The following is a 12,205-nucleotide window of genomic DNA, read 5'->3' as shown; positions in this document are numbered from 1 at the left end:
TATACTGCAACAATTTTTCGCAGTTGATGACCATTTTTTTTTATCTTATTAATACTTTAAGATTATTTTGAACTTAATATTAAGCTCTTTATTAATTATTATATAAAATCTATATCATCTTTTCATATTCTGTTTAAACTGGTAAAGTGCAGAGTCCATTAAAATATAAATGTATAAATAGTGTCACCTGATGTATTCACTGTATCAACGTCTATAATAATATTTAAATGTTAAAAAAATATTTCTATCCCATGCCTTATGCGATACTCAGTATGTGCGGGTGATTTTAATTTAAAAATTAATTATTACAGAAAATATTGATCAACATATAAATTATATAACCAACAAACGGGGTGTAAAAGATAAATCAATTGAAAGTATGTTTTACACTTATTATCTTAAACTACGTATTCTGGTTTACGACTAGTTAAAAATTAAATATTTTCACTTTTTCATCTTGACCAACGCCAAACCGTATATTTCCAACTCCAATTTTTTGCTTTAAATCTTATAATTGTAAAACATATGATAATCCACGGAAAATTAATGGCTTTAAAAGTGTAAATTTAGATTATCTCTAATAAGGTAATGTAGTAGAATGATATTTTATATATACGTGTTACGTATAGCTAATATAACGTAAAAATAATTTTTTAATTAAATACACCAATAAGTGTTGGAAAATGCGATCAAATAATATGAATACGCAATTATGATATTTGGAGAGTTCTCAAAATAATTAATTCAAGAAAAAACTAAACTATATAGTGTTTTTACATTTTTACATTTTAATTAAATGCGTATTGTGTTTACATATATCCTGACCCACAATTATTTGGTGTGGAACTATGGACAATTTTATTATTATTTTTGTTTACAAATTATATATTAATTCGATTAGTCAATTCAAATAAATATTTACAATATATTTTTTGCCACATAAGAAATAATAGTATGCGCATAAACGTAATAAAAACATCAATAAAATTAATTTTTAGAAATTTCTGAAGAATTCTTCAATGAATTAATAGAAAAGGGACGTGATAAGAACGGTAAGTATAATTTTAATATTGTAATTGATTTTATAATCATTTACACAAAAGAATTATAAATATACTCCAGTTATTGCATAATTTAGATGTGTTCCTAAAATTAAAATATATTTTGACATATTGTATGGCTGGGATCATTAAATACATTTGAGCGACATAGACAGCGTTACCACAATTCATTAACCACCCGTAGGTTTAAATTAGTCAGTAGCCATAAAACATAGGTAAACATTTCAGATGTATCTGCATGCAGTAGATATTCGATTTACAATATATAACATAGCATCCTTATTTTTAATTTCTTTACAGATATTGTGATGACTCCAACAGAATATTGTCTAGATAATGGTATGTAATGGGTTCGAGGTACTTACATAAAAATAACTCGATAATCTAAATATTTTAAAAATATTTTTGTTTTTAAAAAAATAATATTATAATAATAAGCCGGCTAGCTGTTACATACATATTATCAATATTAAATATAAAATGTTAATTGATGGAGGTAGATTATATTAAAATATAATTATAATATATTTTAAGAATAATATTTATTATAAATCACAATATTATATTTACAAAATCTAACATTTAAATTTATAGAGTCAAAGTTTGATCAAAATAAAGGATGGTGTGATACTTTAGGTATATTTATTAAATTATTTTAAATTACTACATTATATAAACACAATATAAATAAATAAAAAAATTACATGTTTATAATTAAAATCAATCTTAAAAATTAACTATTTTGTTGCATTCATGTAGACAACTTAAGTAAGGATAATAATTTATTTATTCATTCGGTTTTATTTATTCTGTCATTACTAAAGGTGTTACTTAATGGCTAATAGTTAATACTGAACTTACAATTACCAATAACTCTATTATAAGTGGTTTAACATTTTATTTCAAAGTTATTTTGGAAGTTTTGAGATAAAGTTGTCAGCTATAAAGACTTGAAACTATGATAATTATAGTAAAGAGCATGGCCATATTCCTTGCATATAAAAGTAACAAAAACATATTTCTTTTCTTTTGAGTACTATAGTAATATTGTTTAAAGTAATTCAAAAAGGCTGTGTAAAATTTGACGGTTTATTATTATAATTAATCTTGTATTAAGTCCCCACGATATATTACCCACCGATAAACACAAATAAATGAATCGAATTATTCTAAAAATGTCCACGAATAAACTTAAAATATGAGATTAAAATATGTTTAAACCATGCTTAAAAATCACACGTTTTCATTGATTATATTTTAAATATAAGTATTATAATAAATATTAAATATATTTTAGTTAATTATATATTTGTTAAATACTTATGTTTATACATTCACAGGAAAGACCTTAAGTATGTTAACTTAAATATTCTTGGCACAGACTTGACCTTTTTAAATTTTACTACAAATTTATTTTTGTATAATATATAAATAATATATCATAACTATTTTGTAAATTATTTATTATAAAATTATTATAATAGTGTTTGAATTATAATACTAATCAAATAATTACATTTATTCATTCACAGGATTTAAAAGTAAGCTCATAATAGTATAATATATTAATACTACTTTACCTATTATACTTAATTATTAAAAAATATTTTTAATCATATTTATATTTAATTTAATGTTATTCGGTTAACTATAAACTCCAACTCAGGTTTCGACTTTCTATATTTTATATTAAAAAAGAACTCTTTATGTAAACCACTGTTGATGGATTGCCAATCTAGAACTGAATTTTCAATGAACAAATAACATCAAAACCGAATTTCATTTAAATTGAGTTACCGAAATACAAACATACTAACATAAAAACCTTTACATCATGTTTAAAACAAAAAACAAAAATTCGATTTAATGGAAATGAGGATATGGGTTAAATTAAAATAGTGCAATAAATTTCATCAGAAAATTAAAAATAAAATTTCAATTTTTTTATATTTTTAGATTGTTTAAGTAAGATAAATGATGTTACTTTAAATATTATTTAAATACAATTTATAATAAAAGTACATGTACAGCCAAATACCTACATTTTAGATTCTGAACGGAATGTATTGATTTTACAATGATGTGTATTTTTTTTTTTTTTTTTTTTTTTTTTTTGTGTCTGTCATCACTTTTTGGAGTAGTAATAATACTTCGATTTTTGTCTTCAGACCCTCTTTGAAAAGGAAAATTTATCTAGTTGGGGGGTCAAAAGTAAAAAATAGTTGCGTCGGGAAAAACCCTGAAAAAATTACGGAAAAACGGGAATTTTTACACATAACCACTTTTTGACAAAATCGATTTTTTGATTTTCTGTAACTCAAAAACGAATCATTTTAAATACTTTAAATTTTCACCAAATGTTTATATTATGATTATCTATTTGCGATTAAATTTTGAAAATATTTTGACCTTTTTTAAGCTACTTATAGACAATTGAAATTTTCGAAATTTTTAAGTTTTTTTTCTAAAAATGCCGATAAAAAAAATTTGGCTATCCAAAAAATCTTTAAAATTTAATATAAGGTTTATTATAAGTTGTACTTATCGTAGCAAAAAAATAAATCAAAAATCGTTAATCACAATTTAAGCATTTATTAAAGTTCAAATGTTTACGAAATATATCAAAACCGCGAAAATTTACAAGGAATTTTGAAGTTGAAAATTCATAAAATTTTTGTGATTTATACTTAAGGTTCAAAAATCTAATACAAGGTTATCCATAAGTTTTCCTTTAAGTAATTGTAAAAAAAAATTCCAGTGCCAATATAGAAAAAATTTTATGAGCGTATAAAATTTAATTTTTTACGAAATCGCGTAAAATAACGATATATTACAAATTAAATATAGGTAATAATATAATATATTCTACTAATTATCATTGACTGACAAATAATCTCCGTTCAGAATTGTTTTTTGTATACAATGATACCTGTCATTGCATTCAAATTTAACACAACCATTTTAGTGACCAGTGACCTACCTACTCTCCATCATTACTATACAGCAGAGCGATACCCACTTGCCCACTTTTTTTAATAATACAATTGTAATGCATTATTATTAGTATAATATATAATTGCATTTATGTAAACCATCAAAATTATGAAATTATAAATTTTGATTCAGGATCAATACGATCAAGAAAATTTTATGGTGAATATATAATACATAGTTTATTATTATTTATGATAAAAATTTCCTGTTCATTCAAAAAAAAAATAGTATGTTTAAGATATAAATCAATTAAATAAATGTATAATATGAATATAATGTATTTTCTAGGTCCTAATGCATACACTAATGTCCTTAAAACAAATCAAAAATGTAAGAAAATTATTACATAATATGATTATACAGTAGACGCCGCTTATAAGACTCACTTTGGGACCAGCACAAAGTGAGTCTTATAACCGAATGAATCTTATAAGCGAAGTGGAAAAAAAAATTAATTACGTATTTATAAATTTTATTTTACTACATATTTTGCTTTGATTTTAATACATTAACACATATATTACATATTACATACTTTATTATTGAATATATAATCATATTATCATATTTTCTTAAAATGTCTTGTCTGTCATTCAAACTAAGAGCACGTCGCGTATTAGCACTCATGTTAACAACAAGAAAACCACACGTTGAAATTCGAATACCGACTGATCGTTCATTGTACAACAATTATACCGTTGATTGCAATGATAACTGAGTATATGTATATGTGCACGTGTACGTATGTGTATTTATGTACCCGTAATTACGATAACTGTGCAGCCGCCAGATAATCAGTACACTATAATAACGATAATCGTTGAGATAAATGTGAACTTTTATCTGCGATAAAAATTATTATGCGTTATAAGGTACCAACAGAAACTAGAAATAATCAACACGAATATTATTTAATTTTTCAATACCAATTTATTTCTAAATTATAACCAAAAAAGTTTATTTTCTACTATTTATTTTACGAAATTTGAGTCTTATAACCGAAGTGTTGAGTCTTATAACCGATTTTTTTTTAATATATTTGGATACGTCCGGACCGTTCCAGACGATTTTGAGTCTAATAAGCGACTGAACCTTATATCCGTGAGTCTTATAAGCGGCGTCTACTGTATATTTATATGTATCTTAAAAGTATTAATTCATATTATATATTATGTTTCATTTATAATTAATAAATAGAGCTCAGAAATTAAAGAAAAAAATAACATAATACGAAAAATACCAAAGAAATCAATTTTATTATTTACCTATAATATTACGATTTCTTTAAAATGATTTTATGTAACTTTGTATTGCATAGAAATATATCGCCATAGACCGCGATTAGAAAGTTTAATATAAATATATATAATTTTGTATTTGTTAGAGTTAGAATTAAAAATACGATTTGAATATTGACTCAGGAAAATAATTAAAATATTTTTCTCATTATTGAATTATTTAATCGGTTTTTTTTTACATTTATTGCATTTATTGTTTTATATTTTGTAACCTTTTTTGGCTGCGAACGAGTTGTTCCCAAATACTGAGTTTACTACTATAAATAAAAAGCAATAATAACTAGGTACATAAATAATTTTAAGAGTATTTTTACATATCAGGCAAAAAATTTAACCGTTTTTATGAATTCAAATCATGAACTTTGTCCATTCTTATATGCATTTAATTTTTGACTAAGAAACAAAGTTTTTCACGTGTCGTCCTTAATAATTGTCCAGTACTTGTAATTAGAATGTAAACATCACATTTCAAATTCTTTATCACTTCAGTAAATTGTAATATACTAGAATTGCTTGAATAAAACATAGAATTAAGTTTCGAGTGCAATCCGAAGAAATAAAGCATGATTCATGACATAATTTATCCTTTAAGTAAGTTGCACATTTTAGAACTTCGTAATCACAAGACATATATCAAACACTAATGCATTTTAAACTTCATCTGTTTTGAGAAATGGCACACTAAAAACGTTCTTAAAAAATTGGTTATCTCGAAGGATTGATTCTGCGGATAAGCCGAGTTCTTGAATTTTCCACCACTAACTGCTATGACTGAAATAGAAGCAATAACAGCCATTAATTTCTGTTTTTGGCCATACGTCAATGAGAGCAGAATTAATTACTATTTAAAATTCTCGAGGATACGTTGCACATTTAAATTAACAATTTTTTTTTTTTATATGTTTAAATTTAAAGTTTATAAGCTACGAAATATGATTCTTGTCTTTTATTTGGCAAACTTACATGACATTTAAGTACATATCCATATCTAAAAGTCGCACTTCCAAGACAGCATTTTGTTTCACTCATTTGTCATTTGTTCCATAATGAAAGGATGTTGTTTGACCGATTAACAACTAATTGTTAAGGTACTATTGTATTACCATTTTATGTACGAAAATTCAAATGTGATATTGGAATGTCCGAATTTGTAATATATAATATAGTTCGTTTTAATACATAAAGGTATTATTGTTATTTTATATATCAGGGTCTCGGTGTTTAAGAGCAAAAGGTAATAACAAAATAATGACTAAAGTATTATATGAGTACATATAACATACATAAAACTTAACAAAACTTTTCCTGAATTACTTAAAATATAATTTTTAGTATAATAAATAGTGTAGTTTTTGTAGCTCAATTAACAAATTATTCTATCACCATTATAGAATGCCAATCCCAAATCGAAAATGAATTTTCAGGTACAATTTAAAAATATTATTTCCAAAAGTTTACAATTGATAATTATTAATTATATAAAATATAATTTTAATGTAGAAAATATATATTTATGGATCATGATATTACAATAGAACTTTGTTGACATTTTATAATTTAGGTTTATTGATCATATTGTTGTGTAATAATTCATAAATTATCAAATATTCAATATATATTTTAGTAAATTACATAAAATGTAATCCATAAGATCTTACATTGATTCATCCGAGATTAAATTTTTACTTAACTAATTCTAACATTCAGTGTATTTTTATTTAGTTAAGCCAACATTTGTTATCTGGCAACAACAATATACATCAACTCTGTGATACTTAAAGTTTACTCGTTCTATTCAGAATCTAAAAATGGTTGATATAATTTTTATTATAAAGCTAAATAAATTTAACATCGCGATTAAAAAAAATACGAGTCAGTAAATCAGTGATCAAGTTTATTAATACCCACGTTTTAACCTCTATTTTATGGTGCATTTATAATAAATAATAAAAATAAACATTTTATAACCAATTCAATATATTAACAATTCGTTGATTTAGGGTTTCAAAAAAGTTACTTCGACTATCATATCGAAATTTTGAATAGATTGAAAGGAAGTAAGTATTCTCTTGAAAATTATTAATTTTAATATTTATCTGTTTCCAGTTAAATAATAAAATAACGATACAATATTACTGTATATCATTGACTATATAGAATAATTAAAATATACTATTAATCAGTTATTATCAATGTTCTATATTAATTCTAATTTGTATAATATAGTATTGATTTATAAAAATAAAGAATATTTAATAAAGCTAACGTTGATTACTGTAGCAGTATAGCCTATAGGTACTTAAATGAATATTCTTTAATTTTATATTGATATCTATTACATAAAATATTACAAATCAATAGTAAACAATTTGATGTTATAATTTGATGTTATAATTTAACCAGGCAATTAAACTGATTAAGCATTATATTTTCGCATGATAATATAACTTGCACTATATATTGTCCAATAAATATTATTTCAATATGTAATGTAAAAAGTAACCGGCTTTTATATGAGTAAAAGGGTAATTATTTTAGTTGTCCCTGATCCATTACCGTGTTAACACGTTTCTTATTTTTAATTTATTATTCTGTTTACTCCACATTTTTATTGGTGGTCTTATAAAAAAGTACTGACAATTTAAAAAAAAAATATTTTAAAATTAAGTTTTTAGTTTTTGAATTAAAATTTAATAAATTAATCAAGGCTCCCCATATTAAAAAAGATCCAAAGAATCAAAAAATCACGTTTTTTTTATTGCTTTATTTCTGAATTGTATTATATTCTAATTTAAATATTATATCCTAGAAGACATAAAAAATTCATATACAATTAATTGAAAATAATGAATAGTTACCTTTCATTTATTACACATGCACTTATTAAACTTAGTTCGCATTGAATAGGCATGTAAATAAGTTATCTTATTACTCTTAATCTGAAAAATACGTTTTGAATAAACCATAAAGAATCTTGATGAAACACCAGACATATCCATCTCATTAAGATACTTTTTTATTTAAGTTTATGTTACAATAGAATAGAATTATACGTATTTATAAACAATAAATTGATTTTTCATTACTTACTTTTGTACCAATACTTTTTTCTTTGAGACTGAGGTGGTTAAAAATAAATAGATTGTGAATCACTGCAGTTCTATAGTTTATTATCCATTTCTTATTTTATTTTCTTGTTTGAGCCATAATTTACATTCACAACCATGTCTATATTGTTTTTTATTGAATACATTAATAAAAAAATTCTAAGAAATGTCTAAATGCTTTATAAAAGTTATTTAATTTTAATTTGATTAGATTTAAAATTTAAAAAAATAGAAGGAATAAATTGTTTTATATTATTGTTTTTAGGCACACGATATTGGACTTATTCACTGTGGTGTAAACTTAAATTTGAACCTCCCATTGACACTCAAACAAATTCAGCTCAAGCACCGTATCAGGAAGAACCTATAAATAATTGAATGGCTATCTTATTTAATTAACTACCTTTAATTGTATTTTAAATCTATAATATTAAAAGAATACCGATAAACTCACTTCTGATGTAATAAAAATTTCAAGAATAAATCGTTTCGTCTAAATTATTTATTTATTATATTTAAAGAATAATAATAATCATCTAATTAATTTTAACGAGTAATGGATGAATTTATAAATTTCTTATACGTTTAAATTGATTTAATCTTACAGTGGCCATTGTTATTATTTATTTATTTTTTTATTAATGTTGTATGAGTTTCTATGTTTAATGTCAAATAATAATTTATTACTTTACCCGTGAGTGCGGTTGTGACAGTCAAACTGGTCGCTGTGGTGCCTGTAATTTGATATAAGATATTTTATCAAATTTAAAATTAAAATTTTTTTATAATGTTGAGTAACGAAGCTTTGTATAATCTTTTTTTAATTGATAGTGCATTCTTATCGCTGTGAAAGTATTTTCTGTGGTGTTTTTTTTTAGAATAATTTTTAATATATAGTTTCTTATTTTTCTTATTTGTATATAACATAAGATAATATAAAAATCAATTTTTATACAGTTTGCACATGTTGTATATTATGCTAACCGAATTTACGCATAAAAAACATACTCCAAGTGACGAGAACAGAACTTGATAAATAATAAGCCATTTTTTGAATACCAAATTTGTTAAAATTTTAAAACGACAGTTTTTGACCTATATTCTACTTTTGCTAGATTCAAATAAACAGTTGAATATTTATTTTTATTTGCGGTGAAAGTATAAATGTAATTTATATTGTTTCAATATTTTTTTGTACTGAACAATAGAATAACAAATATAATAAGTAGGTATCTTAAATCTATTTAAATTTCAATGTCAAGATTAACTACTATATTAATGTTGACAAATTGTTTACATTTCAATTAATAATTTTAATATTTTACTCATAAACCTAATTGAATCATACCCCTTTTTTTCCAATATACACCTGCCAAAAATAATTAATTTTTCCAAATTTACAACCCCACCCCCACCCAAAACCTGAAAACGAATCCTGGTTGCGCCAATGCAGTCAACGTTATAACACCCATGATGTGGTGTCAGTACAAAACCTTTAATGCCTATTTAATATTTACTTAGTTATTAAAATAATTTCAATAACTGGAGAAAGCCCAGTATTCTAAAGGTATTATACTAAAAAATGCCCATTAGTCCTACCTTCACAGGACTACTATAACAAGTACGTAGTAACATATTATTCTATATTATCCAGACTTCTGTACGTATAAATAAATATATTATATATATTATGCTTAACACAACAATACCTTCAGCCTACACTATTTTATTCTCAATATACATTCAAGTTACATGGTACAAATATTTATAAATATGAGTTAGGTATTTAAATAAACTGTTAACTAATAAAACAAAAACCAATTGGTTGTCGGTGTTAATGCATTGATCGTTGTTAATATACTTGTGTTTTGCATTGTAATATCTTTTGGAATAATGGATCTCTTTTAATAATGATAGATTTTAGATAATGATTCAATTGATGTGTAACTATTTCATTTTATGATAAGCTGATAAACAATAACTCTATAAATAATTCGGATTGTCTAAAAATTTACTTTAAAAGAATTTGTCATAAATTCATAATATATTAAGTTACAATTTTAAAAACGGGGTCAAATGTGTTTGTTAATATGTAAAATATAATATTATGTGTATTATTTGCACATGTCTTACAAAACAAAGTTTATTTAGTGCCTATTTTATTATTATTATAATATTTATGGCTGAAAAATGTTCATAATAATCGTCAAAAAATAACCGTTTCATTTTAGAAAAAAATCACAACTTTTTTAATTTTTCAACGCAAAACAGTTGCTTGTTCTTTGTAATATTCTAAACACTTTGTAAATTAAAAAATTATAAAATATAAATAAATTATTTTTTTATTACTCAAAATATTTGTGATGAATTATTTATATAATTATTTATACTAACCTGAATTTAAAATATTTTTCAATTTTGATCCAAATTGTTTTAGAATAAGTAATCTTGGATAAAAAGAATATTTTTTAATAACCTCATAACTGGTAACTAAATTAAATAATTTACACGTTCCACGGGTATAACGGCTGAATATTGAATTTTATTAGTGTATCATATCGATTATCGGTTTAAAGAGATTTGAATTATTGACTTGATGATAATCTAACGTGTAAACTTTTAATGCACAGACGACTTATATAGTATTGATCTACATTAATCTGGTTAATCTTGATGTGATTATAATTCACCATAATGAGTTTTGAAATGGTAGCTGGAGAACGACAAAATAAATAAGTTATTTATCAAAATAAAAAATTTCTTAAAACAAACCATGTTAATTATATATAAACGAATATTAAATTGATATTTTAAAATATAATATCATCAAAAACCACGAAAAACAGCAGATAAATGCATAAACAAAAAAAAATAAAAAATTCAAATCAACTCTAAAGAAAACATAACGATTTCACAGATAATTCTAAAATAAAAACTGTTGAAGGTGAGTCATTTTTATTATTATTTAATACAAACAGGTTTGGAGAAAACATCGGTGAATTTTCTATAGATAGCAATCTTAATAAGGCTCTAAGTTCAACAAAATCGATATTTTTTAAATGGTAAATTTTCTTTATGTCCTATGTTTACTTACCAACTTTACTTTATGCAATCTATATAAATATAATCGGAAATTATATTTAGTTTGTTTTTTGTTACCTACATATATTATATTTGGTTTTTTTAAAATAAAATGTACTGAATTATATGAGGCGTGGGAGACTACACACAAGGGGCAGGTGTTAGGATTTTTAGTATGCTTATTAGTGAGATATAAACTATTTATGTACCAAAATTCAGCTTTCGGGGAATTAGTTCCGAACTTGATCGATTTTTTTAATTTAATTCGACTGAACTATATTATACCAGCCGTTTGAGTCATGATTAATTGCTGATCGATAGTATGTTAAGAATTAAAATTTGTAGAAATGCAGACTAAATTTTGGACTTGCACAGACCATAGTAGATACGTGGGGCTATTTGTTGTTGATATTAAATATTATGACATACGGAAAAGTGCATGCGAAAAAAGAAATTCAATGCAAAGTAGATTAATGTTTTATAATATTTTCTACAAAAAGTAATTACGTTGACACTTTAAACCGTTTTTAATTACTAAAAGAATAGTCAATTATAATAATAGCTTTGAACTTTTTGGAAAAATAAAATTTTTTTCCATTAACATGCGCATGAAGGTACAAAATTGATTAATGCTTTATAATTTATTTATCAACAAAAAGATATT

The sequence above is a fragment of the Rhopalosiphum padi genome, chromosome 2 (genome assembly GCF_020882245.1).
Source record: "Rhopalosiphum padi isolate XX-2018 chromosome 2, ASM2088224v1, whole genome shotgun sequence".
In the NCBI taxonomy this organism is placed as follows: domain Eukaryota; kingdom Metazoa; phylum Arthropoda; class Insecta; order Hemiptera; family Aphididae; genus Rhopalosiphum; species Rhopalosiphum padi.
Note: the sequence above shows the minus strand (reverse complement) of the source record.